The sequence below is a fragment of the Macaca fascicularis genome, chromosome 2 (assembly GCF_037993035.2).
Source record: "Macaca fascicularis isolate 582-1 chromosome 2, T2T-MFA8v1.1".
Taxonomy (NCBI): Eukaryota; Metazoa; Chordata; class Mammalia; order Primates; family Cercopithecidae; genus Macaca; species Macaca fascicularis.
Window position 1 is genome coordinate 14,359,908 of NC_088376.1, and position 19,227 is coordinate 14,379,134.

Consider the following 19,227-nt stretch of genomic DNA (forward strand, 5'->3'; position numbering starts at 1 on the left):
AAAACTCAACTTCAAAATTTATGAAGCACACTTTTACAGAATTACAAAGAAAAATTAGCAAATCCACAATCATAATAGAAATTTTAATATGCGTGTCTCAGTACCTAATTAAGCAAATAAAAAATTAGTGAGGATATAGAACACAATTAAAATACTTGATCTAATGGCTCTATATAAAACACTATTCCCAACAATTAGACACTACACACTTTATTCAAGCAGCATGAAACATTTACAAAAATAGATCACATAAAAGGCTGCAAAGCAATTTGCTATAAATCCCAGAAAATGAAAAGTATAGAGGCCATGATCTCTGACTACAGTGTAATTAAATTAGAAATCAATAACAGAAAGATAACCCTAAATAACCCACATATTTGGACATTTTAAAACACACTTTTAAGTACATTATGGGTCAAAGAACAAATCAGGATGTATATAATAAAATCTTGAGAAAAAAATGATGATAAAAATAATACATATCAAAAGCTATAGGCGATAATTAAAGTAGTATATAAAGGAAATTTTATATTGTTAAATGTGTGTATTAGAAAAGAATGAAAATTTAAAATTAATTAGTGTCATTGTACATATAAAGATAGACATAAAACACCTCAAGAAATTATAAAGGAAAGAGAAAATGATAAAGTAAAAGCAACTAATGAAATAGAAAAAACTCCATTAAGTTGCTGTTTCCAGAAGGCTTTTAAAAATTTGTCCTGAGGAAAAGGAGTGCAAACCACACTAAAAACACAGAACTGGGAAATCTAGGTCTTCATTTGCCACTGTGTGATCTTGGGCAGGGCTCTTAACCTCTCTGGGCAGCAGTTTACTCATCTACAAGGTCAGTCAGTCAGTTAGATCAACTCAGAAACTTAGCAGTTCCTATACTCTGTGTTCCCCCTTTCAGAGACAATTTACTAAGAAGAGTATGTATATGGAATTGTAAAGCATCTCATAGCTAAAACGTCGTTTTACAGGAGAAATATCTTTTGTGCTTTATGCGATACCTTTACCATACAACCAGGAAGTGAGGAGAAATATCCAAAGTGTAGTTCCTCCCTGCACCAGCCAAGATTGGGCTAGGAAAGTGCTAGAAAATTCTCAGCTGACCAAAAAAAAAAAAAAAAAAAAAAATCCTTTACGCAAAAGCCACTCCCTGGGGAATACATAACTAGCAACTGTAGAGGTTCTAAAACCATGGAACTCCATGTGAGTCTGAAGCCCCAAATACATGGCAAGTTGAAGACATACACAAACCCCAGGAAAGAGTAGACATGCAAAAATATTCAAACAAATGAACTAAGATGAAAATGTGAGGTGATGCATTAAAAAAAAAAGTGCTAATCCAGGGTTTAGGACAAACCAGTTTAATAGCTGGGCGTGGTGGCGCATGCCTGTAATCCCAGCTACTCAGCAGGCTGAGGCAGGAGAATCACCTAAACCAGGGAGGCGGAGGTTACAATAAGCCGAGATTGCACCATTGCATTCCAGCCAGGGCAACAGAGTGAAACTCCATCTCAGAAAAAAAGAAAAAAAAAAAAAGAAGTGGGCTCTTATTAAAAAGAGTACACCATTGGTTTATGATGGGTCCTATTTCTAAAGGGATGAGGGGTAAGATGTGCTAATACCACTCATGTCAGGTTATACAACTAAGGTATCCAGTGCCCCCACTTACGCAGATAGGTATACAGGGGTGTAAAAAGCTCCGAAAAGGTGAATCCTAAACTAATAAAGTAATAATAACAAGCATCAAAGATGTAGCAATCTATATAGATGCAAAATTAGTCTTCCTGCCCCTTTCAAAAATGTGAGAAAGCTCATGTCAACCTAAAACACCTCAGCTAATAGAGTGCTTCCCCTGCTTGACTTAAACATGTGCGTCTTTCCAAAGCAGACCAGTCTTCAGCTGTCAATATTAACATGCAGGATTAGAGAAGCCGAGTTCCTTGTACCCTTAATGCCACTTTCCCTGTGTCAGCTCTCCCTTCATTATGGGTGAACTCAAGTTATAATGGAACATTTGAGGTAGCTCCAGAAGAATAAATCTGACAAACAATTGTAGTTTCCTGTCTCAAACCAGAGCCAGAGAGTCAGAAAAATTCTCTCAGGGGAAGAAAGCTGTGTAATTGTTTTTGAGATATTGTAGCAACCTCCGTGAGATTTAACTGTTTAAAAGAAGGTCTCCAACAGGCCTTGGCCATGCTGAGCTCTCATGAGCACTCCACCTACACATGGATCAACTCATTGGAAATATTAAGCAGGGCCCAAAGCCTTTGGCATGCCAGCCACAATACACAGCCCTTTCCCGGAGCCCCACAACCAGCTGCTTCTTGGTGGCATGAATCTTGGCTGAGGGAGCAGAGGTCTCTCTTCTGTGTCCCCTTTTCTTGTATGAACTTGTCTCTCTCATTGCCTGCCAGTTTTGCCAGTTCACCAAGAGAAGGGGTCCTTATGCCCATGTTAATTCATGTTCTCTGCAACTCTGCCAAGCCAGCCAGAGAAAGCAAGATCCATGATTTCCTCGGTCAAGTGAGGAAGAAGAGGACAGGAAGAACCTTTAAACCTTTAACTTTTGTCTCCAATAAACGTCCGCAGCCCTTCATTTGCCTTCAATCTCCTCAATATCCTTTCAAAATGCTGGAAAGTAACTTGAAATCATTTTTACAAGGCTCAGATTCTTATTCCAAGAAAAAATGTAAGTGTGAAAACACAAAGGAAGCATGTTTCTTTGTACCTCTATTGCCTCCCTGAGGTCTCAGCCTGCCAAGGTCTCACCCTGCCTCATTCTCTCTGCACCTCTTTTATTTCCAGATGTGTGCTGGGCAGCCAGAACAGCTTCAAATTCCAGAGTCATGTACTTTTTAAATATCCATCTTTAAAGGGCGCCACTGCCAATGGTTCAGTCGCATTGCAGGGATTTAATTACCTAAATGAAGTACACTCAAAGAAATGCGTTTTGGGCTTTTTTTCTTTCCACAACTCCACTTCAATTTGTATTTTTCCCCTTCTAATTGAAATTAATTTCCCTTGCTGCTCCGTGTTACAAAACACCTGGATGAGGTTATTATTCTGGAAAGGTAATTATAAAATTAGAAGGCTAACCACGATGCGGATTTCCTAAATCATAGGTGGCAATGGTGCCGAATGCCGACTAAAGGGAAGATATTCACAAATGCAGGCTAAATTATCTTGCAAAGAAACATCACAGACCTAGCAATGCCCCAAATCAGGGGATGCCTAAAGGCTTCTGTTGTCAAAGAGGGTGAGGAGGAGGTTATGAGGCACCATCCTGATCTCTTGAGAGGAAAGAACTTATTCCCCCAGCGACTTGGAGTGCTCCTGGCAGATAACCCCCAGCTGTCAGCCCCCTGTAGGAACTGCCTTGCCCAAGGTCTCACTTGCTCCTCTGACAAGCTTGCTTCATTGCTTGATTTACCTGGGGCCTTCTTATTCCAACTTGGGACCACTCTGAAGAGCCATCCCAGCATCAGAGCTCCCTACAGAGTCATCCTGAGGAATTCGCTGAAACTGTATCGCAGCCCAACTTTACCCTCTGCTTAATTCTGTCTCTTTCCCATCCCTTCCATAGTTGTGGATCTCAAGAGCATTTTCTAAAAAGCTTTCTGCACATTGCCAGTTTCAGAGTCAGCTTCCCAGGGAACTCACTCTGCAACAGAAGAAAGAGTGAGTTAGATTTTAAAAATTGATATGGCATTCACTGAGTCTTCCAATTAAGTGAGCATTAACCCTCTTATTTCATTGCTAAGAGTAGTTTTAGACTTTTTAGTAGCAGCCCAATGTCCTAAAGTTCAAGAAAAAACAGACAACCCAGGGAGGTAATCAGAAAAAGGAAAGTTAATTGGCAGTATGCATCAATAGCCTCAAGACATTCACATTTTTTGACCCAATAAATTGCATTTTTATTCATGGTTATATACCATCTCATTCCTAAAATCACTGGAGGTGGCTTACAAAAGTACTTACTATTCAGCAGAACAAACTACATAAAGAAGCAATGTATGGAAAAATAAAGACAATAGAAAACCCGGAGCTAAGGCAAGTCCAAAGAGTGGCCATAAGGCCTCTAGAGGCCCCAACGCCCATGTGGGCAATTCAAATAAAAACAGTACTAGACCAGACAGAAAACATATTGAAATTATTGAATTTAAATTTTTTGAAATTAAAATTTGAAATGTTATCGGAATTAAAATAGCCTTTTATCTAGATTTCCTGATAGTAAAACATTCCACTGGCATATTGAAGAAGAAAAAGTAAAACAATAAATGATTGAGGCACCTGATAGGCATTTGAACTGCCTATCAGGTAATCCAAAGTGCTGAGGTTTTATGCCTTTGCTGAGAATAAACTGATAACTTGGTTTTGAGAAAGACTCTAGGTTGTTAAACAACATGGTATATAATCAGTAAAAACAAAATAGTGGCTCAGAAGAAGTGAAGCTGCTCCTGGGCTGTGGCCTGAGAAGAGGCCTGGTGTAGTGTCGGCGTGGCACTGGAATGCTACGGAGAGCCCGAGAACACACACCTGTCATGTCGGTTCCCAAAGCATCCCCCCCAGGAGGCTGAGCGCAGCCTTCCAAACACAAGGCAGAAAAAATCATTTTTAAGGGTATGGAATGAGTTAGCCTAAGCACTGGTGGTCCAGCTAGATCCAAGGATAAAATGGAGAAGACCCAAAGGAGTGAAAGGCCCACATGCCTGCCTCAATCAGCACAGGCTGTTGTAACAAAATACCACAGACTGGAGGGCTTTAACAGCAGATACTTCTTTCTCCAAGTCCTGAAGGTAGGAAGTTCAAGATCAAGGCACCAGCAGATTCAGTGTCTGAGAGGGCCCAATTTCTGGTTCATAGATGGAGCCATCTAGCTGTGTCCTCACACAGTGGAAGGGCAAACGAGCTCCCTTAGACTCCTTTTATAAGGGCATCAATCCCATTTATGAGAGCTCTACCCTCATGGCTTAATTATCTCCCAAAAGGCCCTACCTCCTAATATCATCACATTGGGGGTTAGGATCTCAGCATAAGAATTTCAGGGAACACAGTCAGAGCATAGCAATGGCCCTCAAGAGAGGAATAAGTAAGTAAAGTACCTCCACACAATGACCAGCAGTCAAGAATAGTCAATAACAAATACTAATTACTAAGTATGTTATAATATTTAGTAAAAAAATTTAAGATAAAAATTGCATTTGCTGTAGAGATATCTGTGTTGTTGTTTTTGTTTTGTTTTGTTTTCTTGAGATGGAGTTTCACTCTTGTCCCCCAGGCTAGAGTGCAATGGCACAATCTCGACGCAACCTCCGCCTCCTGGGTTCAAGCAATTCTCCTGCCTCAGCCTCCCAAGTAGCTGGGATTACAGGCATGTGCCACCATGCCCAGCTAATTTTGTATTTTTTTTTTATTAGAGACAGGGATTCTCCATGTTGGTCAGGCTGATCTTGAACTCCCGACCTCAGATGATCCGCCCACCTCGGCCTCCCAAAGTGCTGGGATTACAGGCATGAGCAACCACACCCGGCCCTGTGTTTTAAAAATTAACAAAAATCCATGCACATAAAAAAGACAAGGATATATATTAAAGTAATCACAATGTTTGGTAACAATAATCATACTACTGGTGTTTCTGTTTCTCTATTTTAACACATTTTTACACTGTCTTCAATAAACTTTTATTATTAAAATATTTATATAATAAATTTGAAAGAAAACTAAACAAGATGAAGAGAATATTCAAGGGCCAGATGACAGATGCATTGTATGTCCTAAGTAGCATCCAAACTTGAGTAGTCCAAGAATAGAGGATCTACCGATTGATTAAGGTCAGCCCTGATGCCACCCAGCACAATGAATGAACTCACACTTAAAGGAGAGCTGACATAATCAATTACTACCTGAGGGATCCTCCTTCCCAACAAAACAACCCTGGGAATTCATTCAAACTTGGCTGGTACCTGAGTCTCATTTTATTTTCTATGTCAATGTCTAAATTGAACCCACTGCTACATTTTAGTCTCTGTCTTCAGAGAAAAAAAAAAAAAGTTGAAGAAGTAACTGTAGAAGAAAAAAATAATAATGAAAAGGGCAAGTCTCATTTTCCCTGTGTGAAATCTCACAGCAATTTCACAGTACTGCCTCTAATCTTCCCCGGGGAGCTCCAACCAGGCAAGAAGTCCTCATCCCAAAAAAAAAGTAACTGCTTCCAAGCTATGGAGATATATTTTCAAAATCAAAATTTAGAACCTAGGAGTTTGACTGTCGGGACAGTGTATTAGAAGCTGGAGCGGTTCTGAACAGCTGGGACCTTTGAGTCACAGTAAATGGCCCTTCCTTTTCTGGTGATGAGAGTGCTGCTGCACTGCACTCTATCCTGAGAAACCCAGTGACTGTATTTCCCAAAGCTCTTTCCAACATAAACGAACAAAATAGTTTTTAATTACTTCTAGGTATGAGACAGTGAGTAGAGTTTAGATGCCAAAATGGTAGAACTTCTAAACTATTTTAATGGTCTGGGTGGATGATGAAACAGAATTTTTAAAACTACAGCTGTTTAAGGAAATCCTGGCTGAAAGAGTCATAATAGTCACAGTTCTTGGGCAGTGCCAGGTGCTATGAAGGGAGAAAGAAGGAAAAAGCTAAGAAACTCCAGAGATTTTTCTCTTTTTTTTAGAGAGAAAGACACAAGGTCTCACTTTATTGCTCAGGCTGGAGTGCAGTGACACAATCACAGCTCACTGCAGCCTTGAACTCCTTGAGCTCAAGGGATCCTCTCCTGCCTCAGCATCCCAAATAGCTGGGACTACAGGCAAATCCCATCATGCTCAGCTAGTTTTTAATTTTTGGTAGAGATGGGGTCTTGCTATGTTCCCCAGGGTAGTCTCAAACTCCTGGCTTCAAGTGATCCTCCTGTCTCAGCCTCCCAAAGTGATGGGATTACAGGCATGAGCCACTGTGCCCGGCCCAGAGATTCTTGAAATGCCTCATTAGGGATGAGTTTCTGAGGCCATATGTATGTTGTAAAAAGTATTTGTTTCACAGGCCTCTACGTTTCACACCAGGGTCCTCCTACAAAAAAGCTATTCAAAAACAATCCTCTCTTAACCACTGCCTGAGAAGCCAGCACTGGCATTTGTCCCTTTGACTCAAGGCTTGACTCTTTCTCCTGATATAGATCCTCTGTACGGAGTACTGTCTTAAGCTGTCACCAGCTCCTTTTGTATAAATTCTGGAAGCTTCTGATTCACATTTTGTGAGAGGAAAAGAAGAGGCTGGATGAGGATACTGACTTTCTGAGAGCATTGCAGAGAGAGAATCACAGGAGAGATACAAAGCATCCCGTGGTAGGCAGGTCCTGGGCCAGGGCCCGGCTGTCCGCTCTTCCCTCATTATTAGCAGGGAAAGGATGGCTGGCCTGCATTGGTGACCCATCTCTTCCAAGACCCATGCTGCTTATTTCAAGCTCCAGAACATCTGCCTCTGGGGAAAAGTAAATAGAGGAGAGCTAAGAAAAACCTCAGACAATAATGTTGGAGTGGGTCAGCGAAGGTGATGAGGCCCCCCTCCAAAGGACAGAGCTGGGTACGACCAAATAGTGGTGCAGGGGCCTTTGAAAACAGTATGCTGAGAATAGATAGGGCTCAAGGACAGTATCTCCAATTGAACTTTTAATGAAGTCCCGTAGGCGCCAAGAAGGCGGGCAGATAAGGAAGAGCATAGAAACAAAGAACTGAGTAGAAGGTTACATCTGGGAAAAGAAAGTTTGTTTTGCATTGCATTCTTTCTGCTGACATGGGGTTTATGGAGTATAAATAAAGTGAGGCGGAGGCTCTGAGCGCGGCCGCCATGTTCTCTGTGTGTCTTTGTCTTTTGTGTGTTCTTTCATTCTCCACCACCCCTGGCACGGACCCCAACATAGCGGGACCACAGGCTTTCCTCAAGTTCTATGATCATAGGCCCACGTTCTCTCAGTCAAGCATGAGGACCCATGTAAACTAAACTGCAAGCTCTAAGAAGACAGGCATTGACCACTTTATCCCCAGCACAGCACTCTGTACTGAGTAGCAGACACTGTTGGATGAAAGAATAAACCCTGTTGGTCTTCAGGGTTCATTACGCTTTCCCTGTGGTCCCTGCACACTTTCTGGAAGCTACTGGTGTTGAAGACGATACATGATCTTTGCAGAAAATTAACCCGCTTCTCCCCCTACCCTCCCAAGGAGACACTAGGTCTTCTTTTTGGGATCACAGAAACTCAGTCACAATAACGTGAAGTTACAGAGACAGGCTGACAACACAGACCCCGCCCCAAGCCTCAGCTGTGGGACACGTCTCTTTCCCTCCACACCACCATCCCACACACATCTGCAGCACGGGACCTGCGCCTTGAGAAGACAGAAGTAGCCCCAGTGAAGCCCACCTCTCAAGGTTGCCCCAAAAATGCCCTCCAGTCTCTGGTCTCCTGCTCTCTTGGGGCTCATCCCTGCATCACCAACCAGCCCTTACCTATGCTCTGCAAAGTTTACTTAACGAAACTTTGCCTTGTCTGTGTTTCCCCAATTTTCCATAATAAGCTTGCACTGGTTTTATAATGGGAAAAGCCCACTCTATTTTAATTTGTTCCAAATAAACTGAAGTTTTCTAAGGTGAAAGAGAAACTCTGTTCCAGCCTTACTGCTCATGGCTGCGAATCTAGGGAGTTTATTTTGGCACTATAAACACCCACTCCAGAGTCCCATATGGCCTGTGCATAAGCAAAGACATTCTACTTTTGTAAAGAACCATACAGTTTCACTCTGCATTCAAATAGGAATATAACTTGTCAGGTTATTTTAGAAAAAAAAAAAAAAAATCCAAGATCCACGGAACTAACTCTTCCTTTCTCTCATGTTTCCTTCCTGGAATATGGAAATCATTTTTTGAGGAATTAGTTATTGATTATCTACACTACCTCAGTGTTCCCCCACAGAGCCACCTGGACAAATTCGGCCTATGGTTTAATCTGAATCTTCCCTTCTGCACCGTCTCCGTTGATGCCCCTCCATTCTTACACTCACTCAACAAAGGGAGAGTGCTGACCGTCTGCCAAGGCACTAGGCTAGGCTCTGATGATACTGGGAGGAACAAAGAAACTGGAAATCTCTATGCCCTGAGGAAGCCCATGTTGGAAACTAAGGCAACTCCCCAGGGACCTATCCTCAGGGATATTCAAACAGGGCAGCAGGCAGCTAGTCAAGACCTGGGTCTGGGCCAGGCACAATGGCTCCTGCCTGTAATCCTAGCACTTTGGGAGGCCAAGGTGGGTGGATAGCCTGAGCTCAGGAGTTTGAGACCAGTCTAGGCAACATGGTGAGATCCCTTCTCTACAAAAAATTAGCTGGGCATGGTGGCACATGCCTGTAATCCCAGCTACTTGGGAGGCTGAGGCATGAGAATCCCTTGAACCCATAAGGCAGAGGTTACAGTGAGCCAGGATCGTACCACTGCACTTCAGCCTGGGTAACTAAGCAAACCTGTCTGGCTTAGGGAGACCATGAGAATCCTCCAGTGAAATGTTGAGTCTGCAGAAAAGGAATTCCAGGGCCAGCAGTTCCTACCAGGTTGGTGTCGGGGACTGTGGGCCTTGCACACTGTGCCGGGCTACCCTCTGGGCCAGCCAAGCCCAGGCTTAACGCTCCCACAAAGCAAGGGCATCAGAACTTTGTTTTATGAAAAAAAACTCCGGATTCCTTTCTCTCCTTTTCACTTTCTTTTTCTTTTTTTTCTTTCTTTTTTTTTTTTTTTTTTCAAGACAAGGCCTCACTCTGTTGCCCAGGCTGAAGTGCAGTGGCATGCCATCATGCGCAGCTAATTTTGGGGTTTGTTTGTGTTTGTGGAAATGGGGTTTTACTACATTGCTCAGGTTGGTCTTGACCTCCTGGGCTCTTGATCCTTCCACCTCAGCCTCCAAAACTGCTGGGATTACAGGCGTAAGCCACTGTGGTCAGCCACACAATTCCTATTTCAAGAAAAGCATCAAAGCATCGGGGGAAAAATTAAGACCTTCCTCCATTTCATAACACTAACTTGATGATTTAGGGTTGTTTTGTTTTTTGGTTTTTGTTTTTTTTTGAGATGGAGTTTTGCTCTTGTTGCCCAGGCTGGAGTGCAATGGCACCATCTCTCCTCACCGCAAACTCCACCTCCCAGGTTCAAGCGATTCTCCTGCCTCAGCCTCCTGAGTAGCTGGGATTACAGGCATGCGCCACCACGCCCAACTAATTTTGTATTTTTAGTTGAAATGGGGTTTCTCCATGTTGGTCAGGCTGCTCTCGAACTCCTGATCTCAGGTGATCCACCTGCCTCAGCCTCCCAAAGTGCTGGGATTACAGGCATGAGCCACCTCACCCGGCCAGGATTTTTTTTTTAATCTTTTTAATAAATTACATATGGGCAGGGGAAGAACCACAAATGTGTCAGTTCTTAGGGTCTCCAAAACTACTTCTGATTGTGGCCTTGGCTCCATATCCCCCTGGGTAGGTGTCCCCCACTACTCTTAAATATACAGTTGATGCTCCCAGCCACTGATACCAAAAATGTAACCCTTCTCCTTCCCCTCCTCCAAGTCCCCTCCCAGCTTAGGCTTTGCCCTCAGCCTGGAATGGGAGGCTGTGTGTCTACTGGCCCGAAATGAAGATTGTAAACTCTTCTTCCTCTCACATCCCTCCTCTGAGGAGTTTACATCCTGGTTGTTTCCATCTGCATACAAATCTTAAACAAATAGTTTGCCTAGAATAAATTTGACCTTTAAAATATGGACATGCCCACACACTCTCTCTCAGTCTGTCAGCCTCACCCCCTCTTCCTCCTCCAAACAACCTTCTCTCCTCCTCGTCCTTCTGTCCTTCACACATGTATGTGTCCTCACTTGACACCACCCCCACGCCTGAGATGTCCCACTGGGAAAACAATCTTTCATATGGCCTTGTTGCCCTCCTCCTGCCCGCCTGCAGCTACTCTCCAGTTTCTCTCCTGTCTTTCCATGGCTGAGCTTTTCAAGCCTCTGAGCAGCCTTCCCACTCACTTCTTGTCTCCTACACACTGGCCACCCACCTCTAATACAGCACTGAGAGCAAGGCAGTGGCTGTCTCTGTAACAGATTAGCAATGGTCTCTTGGTCTTTGAATCACAGCACCTTTACTTCATCCCTAATCTCTCTCCAATGACCATGATACTACCTCTAATAATGACAATGGCTACCATTCATTGAGCTCTTAAGATGTTTCAGGTGCTATGCTAAGCCCATTGTGCTCATTGTCTTAGTTACTCTTCACCCTATGAAATGGCCTTTAAGGGGGCCACCGAAGAGGGACACTCCATTGAGAGGTGGGGTCTATCTCCTCCCTCCAATCTAGAACTGCTTTGTGGAAATGCAACTGTGGCAGCTTCCAAACCCTGGCCTTAAAAACAGACAGCCTCTATCTACTTCCAGTCTCCTGGCACACTCACTCTCAGAACTCAGAGCTGCCACGATGAAGAGAACACAGAGAGAGACTGCACAGAGAGGCCCTGAGACTTCAGGCAGAGAGATGCCCAGCCAGCCCCAGCCCCCAGGTCACCAAGCAGAGGCCCCAGGCTTCCAGGTGCACAGCAAATTGTTCCCACCTGGCCCTGCCCAAATTGCAAAATCACAAGTACAACAAATGAGTGTTGGCCTTTTAAGACATTTCATTGTGGGTAGTTTTTAATGCAGCCATAGATAACAGACCATAGGGATGATGCTTATTATTATCCTTATTTCACAGCTGAGAAAATGGAGTCTCCAAGAGGCTAATTAAGTTAGTTGCCTAAGGTCATGCAGCTAGTCCTCTCAACTGCTCAACTCCCCACTTTGGATCTCTCCTTGCTAGTGTGCTGCACTGTCGGGTGGTGCAGGTGGTACGGATTAAGCAAGATAGTTGCATGCAAAGTATCTGGCGCCATGTCTGGCACATGATAAGCAACAAACAGAAGGTTTGCAAACATTGTCCTTACCCTTCTTGATTGTATACTTTCCCTTGGCAACCTGATTCTAGCTTACTATGCCAGCTCTCATGACTCTGCTGACCACTGTCAGATAGCTAGCTCACTGACTCTCAGCCCTTTATTGCCAGCTACCTACAGAACAGACCCTCTGAGGGTGGTCAGTTCTCAGTGCACAGACTGCAAACTGAAGGCTGCAGCCCCCAACGTAAGTCAGACTGGAACCCTCCTAGTGGGCCCATTTCTCTTAGTGACAATACCAATCTTCCCACTTCCACGGATGAAAAGAAATCACTTTGACCTCTTTCCTCTTACTGAGCCCTGACATCCAACCACCAGGTCCCTTTTGTATGTTCCTTTGCAAAGACTCCGTCCCTCCCTGTCTCTCCACTTCATGGATATGAAACTGCTCAGGCCATCTTCACACACAACCCCACCCTTTGGCATTGTGCCTAGGTCTCCACACTTGTCTCTGTCCCTAGCCCAAAACCAGCCCTTACACTTGACCACACAACTAGTCTTACTAAAACATAAGATTCTTACTTTGTCACTGTCCTCAAATATCCCTAGGGCATGTATCTATTAATGTAGGTTCCAGTTCAAAATCCTAAGCTTGGCCCTGAAGTGACTCCAATATCATACCTCATCTGTCCATTTTAGCCCCTGCTGCTCCTCAGAATGTCCCCCCATGCAGTCCCTCACTCTTTGCCAAGGTACCCTCTCCCACCAATACAAGGACAGTGGTAAGGAAGGGGTACAAGTGGGGTTAGAGCCGGACATCCAAGAAACCTGTCTACCTCCTCTGTGAGGCCTGCAACCACTTTGGGCCCCCGATCAACCTGTCCTAAGAACCTGGGGAATGTTTAGCACCTAGAATCTCTCATTTTGCTATTTGGCTTACACTTGTCTCTCACCATTAATCACCTGGGCCACATGCAGTTGTCTTATCTCTTTAGGCAGACTACAACTCATTTCTTTCTCAACGCACTATCAGCATCTTGAACAAAAGAACTATATGCAAACAGCAGGTGCTCAATGTCAAGCGACATGAAAATGAAATAGCCCATTTCTAGTCTTGCCCTCAACCTACTTTTTTCTTGTTTAGCAAATGGATGCATATGCATTGGGTACAGACATGGATAATTGCATCTGAAAAATTCATCAACTGTTTTGCTGAAGGTATTAGTTCGAGAATGAAGGATATTTTGAAAAGAAGCATGGTGTAGGTGTTCTTTAAACCACTTTATGATCTCTAAGTTTAAGTAGTTACCACTGTGAACCAAAATGCACCAGCAGGCACAGATAACAGCAACTGAGGAAACTTCAGTAAGCAGTATTGTAGGTAAGAATCCTCAAAGGCAGTTTGGGCCAGATCACTTATTTCCAAAAATGTACTTGGCATCCAAGAGCTGGTTAAAAGCAGTCAGATAAAAATGAATAAGGGTTATTCGATGTAAGGAAATAAACATTTTTCATCTGATTAGGCCTCCTGGCAAAAGGGACAAGTGCAGTTCCTGCAAAGGCCAGGAAGTCAGAGGAAGCAGAACATTACTCTAGGCTAAAGAAGAAGTTGCCAGCATCACAACAGATCATAGGTGCTCAATAAATTATAAATGATTGATGGGCTGATTGATTGACTGCTTTCCTAAATTGATGTCAAGAACCGAATTTATGAGTAGTAGCTAAGAGGTCCCCAAACAAAGGGGACCTTTCATGAAAACTGAGGATGACCATTACATACCAGATAGTACTGCAGGATCATTCTGTTCTCAGGATATGAGTTTTTAGGTATTTGTGCAAGCCCTGTCACCCAAAAGGAAGTGGGCTTGTGTTTCAAAGTATAGCCTCCTGGGCCTATACTAAAGACAGAAGGACTTTCTCTTTCAAACTGTGACTCTCAAATCTGGCTTACTGATATTTGCTTTGAAATTTGTGTGTTATTTCTGAAATACCATCTCTCACAGGACACAGAATATGCTGCAAAGAATTTGCTTCATGCCAAGACATAATACCTCCAAGCGGAAACCCTGAGAAACAAAAGAATGAGAACCTTGTCTCTGGAGTCAATAAAGCTAAGCTTTGGTGGCACCAAATGGGACACTCCAGTGATTCTCAAGGTGAGTGTGGTCCCCAGTGCAGCAGGAGCAACACCCCTTACCTACGTGGTGAGTCCCAGTAATCTGTGTTTTAACAAGCCCTTGAGGTGATTCTGATGCACTTTAAAGTTTGAGAACCACTGGTAAAGCTAAGTCGTAACAAGCCAACTGGAAACGTACACATTCTTTCTAGTTACATGTCTCCACACCTCTCTCTCCCTAGCACACCAAAAAAAAAAAAAAAAAAAAAAAAAAAAAAAAAAATCCTTCCCTGAGGTCTCAGAACACCATGGAGGAAAATCTACACTTAATCTTCTCATCAAATTACCTCTTTCATTTTTATCTGTGCAGCGGTCACAGGACCTTTGCACAAGCTGCTCTTCTGCCTGAACTTCTTCCTCCTTCACCACCCTACTCCACAGCTACCTTTGCCTAGCTGACTCCTACTTAAACACTACATCTTCTCTCAGGCTTTATGTCTTGGTCACTGTTTATCTACAGTGCCTAGCATAGAGGACTATCCTGGAGCTGTCTCAGATGAGCTTGCACATGCTAATTGCTAGCATCTCTTCCCAACTTTACTTTCAGTGTCGCAATGTTGAGAGCCTGGAATTAACCCTGAGTATTTACACAACAGAAATTGGCAAATGGTTCAAGTCAGGGCTATTTTACTTGTAAAGATGGTTGTTAAACAATTATAATACAACAGTGCCAGGCCAGTACCTGTCACATTATGGGTGCTCCATAATGACGGAATGAATGAGTAGAAAATAGAATGAATGCAACTAATGAATGAGGAATATCCTTCCAAGGCAGGAGCAACACTTCCAAGCAACTGTATTCTCATTGGTGTTTCAATGCACTTGTCTCTCTTCAGGGCAACCATCTTCATCAAAAGATCAAACTGTCAAAAAACCAAGTCCTCAATTTCATGCACAAATACAATATGTTAAATAACACCCCAAGGGAAACACAGTCTCCTGGCGTCATTTTGGAATAGACATTCTAGATTGTTTTTAATAGTTCTTTGGATGCTGAGGATGTTTTATTGGGTAAAATACTGTAAGGTTTCTAGTAAATAATGCAAATGTGTGGGTTGGCCTGCTGAGGGCTTCCTGGCAGTATTAGGTCCACACTGTTGTATCACTGTTTCACTCCTTATGCCGCCCATATTCTTTCTGTGTAATTGGATATTTCTGATTTACTTCTTAATATGTATAGTCCTCTAGGGTTACTGGAAAACAAATCCAGGTTTTACACTGTAACACCTTCACCACATATCTTATTTGTGCTATGGTGGACTTTTGAGCACTTTGCTATAAATTACACTTCTAGGCCTGGTCAGCAGGGATTGCAGACTTGAAGAAAAAAAGTAAAACTGAATAATATAAATGGAGAGTTGCCTGCACATTATCGTTGCCTCTTTAACAAGTCGTACTTTTCTGTTCTCAGAAAGTGATAAATCAAGCAGCCAAAAAAGTTAGTAAAATATATAGAAGATACGGATATAAAAATACTATAGCTATGGGCCGGGTGCAGTGGCTCATGCCTGTAATCCCAGCACTCTGGGAGGCTGAGGTGGGCAGAGCACTTGAGGCCAGGAGTTCAAGACCAGCCTGGCCAACATGGAGAAACCCTGTCTCTTCTAAACATCAAAAATTAGCCAGGCTTGGTGACAGGCGCCTGTAGTCCCAGCTACTCAGGAAGCTGAGGCAGGAGAATCGCTTGATCCCAGGAGGCAGAGGCTGCAGGAAGCCAAGATCACGCCATTGCACTCTAGCCTGGGCGACAGAGTGAGATTCCATCTCAAAAAAAAAAAAAAAAAGAAAGAAAGAAAAAAGAAATACCATAGCCATGGATATAGATATACAGAAAAGTTAAAAAATAATATTTTTCAATTGATTAAATGGCTATAAGACACTGGTCACAACATCTAGAGAATACACACTTCTTTCAATCTCAGATGAAAATCTTTTAGAAGATAACATAAATATCTCTGTAACTTCATAATATGAAAAGACATCTTAAATAAGACATTAAAAATTCAGAACAGAGAGGAAAAAATTAATATGTATAAGCAGCATCAAAATTCAAACTTTTATATCAAAAGACCTCACAAAGTAGAAAATGAAATTAAAATACTTGGCCATACAAAAATGTAAAACTTTCATAAATCAAAAAATTCCATAAATACAATTTAGATAATAGTTGAAACTGATAGATTCATGAGGTTCATTGTAGTATTCTATTTTATGTCTGTTCTTTATTTCCCATAACAAAACGATTTTTTAAATGGCACATAGAAAATTAAAGGGAAAATGAAAAATATCGTTATATGTGAGAGATAGAAATGATTCATAATATCTGAGTTCTTAAATTTCAACTTTTAAAAGACATCTGTCAAATAAAAGATGAACAAATAATATGAACTATCAACTTAATGTGCAATAAACACATGAAAAAATTTCCTATAACTAATAATCAAAAAAATTCAATTTAAAATAAGATTCTAGGTTTGACTTATCAAATACATTTTTTAGAAGATAACATTCTTCCTTCTGAGTCTGGGAGGAAGGCCATCCCCATCTCTGTTAATTTCATTAAACTAGAAATTTTAACTAGCTCAATAAGGATAAAAGGCATAAATATTAGAAGGAAAGAAATAACGTCATTATTTACAAATGATATGATTGTATACATAAAAAATTCAAAATGATCTACAAGTTTTAGAATTAGTAAATGAATTTAGCAAGATTACTAAAGATCAATACTGACAAATTAACTACATTTATTAATGCCAGTAACACACAATTGGAAAATAACATTTTTAAAGGAAACCATTTGCAATAGCACCAGAAAACATTAAATATCTAGGAATAAATCTAAGGAAGTATAAAAGTTTTAATTAAAAAAGTACAAAATATTATTGAGATAAATTTAAGAAGGCCTAAATAAATGGAGATATATTCCATATTCATAGATGGAAATTTTTAATAATGTAAAGAGCCTAATTTTCCCACAAATAATTTGTGATTTAATACAATCCTTATGAAAACTCTCATTAGAAGTGTGTGTGTGTGTGTGTATGTGTGTGTATATGTTTGGATGGGTGGATGTATGTAAAATTGACAAACTGATTCTAAAATTGATTTGAAAAGACAAAAGCCAAAAAAGACGACAGTTTGAAAACAAAACAAAGATGGAGAACTTATATACTAGATTAAGAGGTATAGTAAAGCTACAGTAATGGAGACAGAGTGGTATTTGTGTAATGATAGAAAAATAGAAAAATGGATCAAAATAAGTAATCTGGAAATATACAACAATAAACAGTCTAGAAACAGATTTATGACAAAACTGTTGGACAGCAGTGGGAAAAAAGACATTTTAATAAATGGTGCTAGGTCAAATGGATATCCATGTGGGGGAGAAAATAAATCTTGAACCCTACTATAGGCAAAATTAATTCCAGGTGGATTAAAGATCTAAATGTAAAATGTCAAACAATATATGTATCCATATATACCTATACTGGCCTCCCTCGGTTATATGTTCTCTTTCCATTTATTTTCCACACAGCCAACCAACTGGTCGTCTTTAATCACAAACGGGATTATCTCGGGCTATGTTCAACAGTTCCCCAGTGTTCTGAAAGACCAAAATATTTGGCATGTGCTGTGAGGCTCTATGCAACCTGGCCTCCAGCCTCATCTCCCAGTATTCCTCTCTGCTCACTCACACTGTGGCCATCCTGACTTCTCTCAGTCCCTCAAATACACACAATTCTTTTCTTCCTCAGGATCTTTGCACCTCCTGTTTCCTCTGCCATCCATCCTCCTCTATGCTTCATCTAGCAGATTCATTTTCTTCCTTTAGATGCCAATTAAAATACCACTTCCACAAAGAGATATTTCCTGACTACACAATCTAAAACAGGAAACCATATTATACTGTTTTATAGCTTCCTATAAAATAGCTTTCTATTTTCTTTGATTGTTTTTGAGTGTTCATTTGTTTCATACCCGGGTTCCTCAGTAGACTGTTAGTATAATGAAGGCAAGAAATGGGTCCATTTTTATCCCAATTGCATCCCCAGTGCCTGGCATAGTGCCAGTCTTGACCTACACGCTCAGGAAATATGTGTCAGTTGAGTGAATGGTTACATCATTCTTACTCTGAATAAGATAAAAGGCAGAATGAGTTGCAACTCAGTTTAGCCATGAGTGACAGAAATCAAATTAATATCTCAAACAAAAAGGATGTTCATTTCCCTGTCATATAAAAAAATACAAAAGTAGGAAGATGCCCAACTTCCAAATCTTACAACCATAAATATTTGTTTCTGACTACATGGTAGTAGGTGGGTGCATATAACTCTGTTCCATGTGTTTTCTTCCTCCAGCACCCAGACTGAAGGATCAAATCCACTTTGGGACATGCTGTTCTTGTGACACAGAGAAATAACAAGAGGGTTGGGAAAATGTGCAGTGGTTTTCACAGCTTTTGACTGGATGTGGCATATGTCACTTCTGCTTACATCTCATTGGCCAAAACAAGTCACATGGCTAAGCCTAAAATTAGAGTGTGGTATTCTATGGAGAGGCACCGCTAATTACAGTGCAATTACTGCAATGATAAGAATGAATGATTCTCCTATAGGAAAGAAGGGGTAAATATTATAATTAAGAACACTAACCACAGAAAGTTTTACAAAGGCATCAGGGGTGCAAGATCTTTAAACTTGCTACTGATGGCACCCGCAGCACATGGTTTCTATCCTATGTTTAAGATGACTGCACTATTCCCAGCCAGCACATCTGCATTCCAGCTAGCAGGAATTAGGGGGAGAAAAAAGAGCATTCCCTCTCCCTTCCATATACATCCCATTGGCCAGAGCTTAGTCATAGAGATAGCTGTGAAAGATCGGTCTTTATCACAGGAAGCCATATATCCAGCTAAAAACTAAGGGTTACAGAACTAAGGAAGGTGGAACAACTGGTATCTCTACTACAGAATCCATTCCAAATCTCACGATTTATGAGGAAAATGGCCATGCATCTAGCTGTGCCACCAGAAAGATGCCCAACCCAGGAAACCAAACAAATCACCCTGTACT

The 19,227-nt window shown here is 41.5% G+C and overlaps 1 long non-coding RNA gene across 4 annotated transcripts in view; it reads right to left on the minus strand.

Annotated features, from left to right (window-relative positions):
- LOC123571918 (uncharacterized) overlaps positions 1-19,227 on the minus strand; it is a 798,252-nt gene that overhangs the window by 624,641 nt on the left and 154,384 nt on the right. The window contains exon 3 of one of the 4 annotated variants that reach the window (XR_010584879.1): positions 17,638-17,759. The exons of the other annotated variants lie outside the window; for them this stretch is intronic. This is a non-coding gene — a long non-coding RNA (uncharacterized lncRNA). The remainder of the gene's footprint in view (positions 1-17,637; positions 17,760-19,227) is intronic. 4 annotated transcript variants of the gene reach the window in all.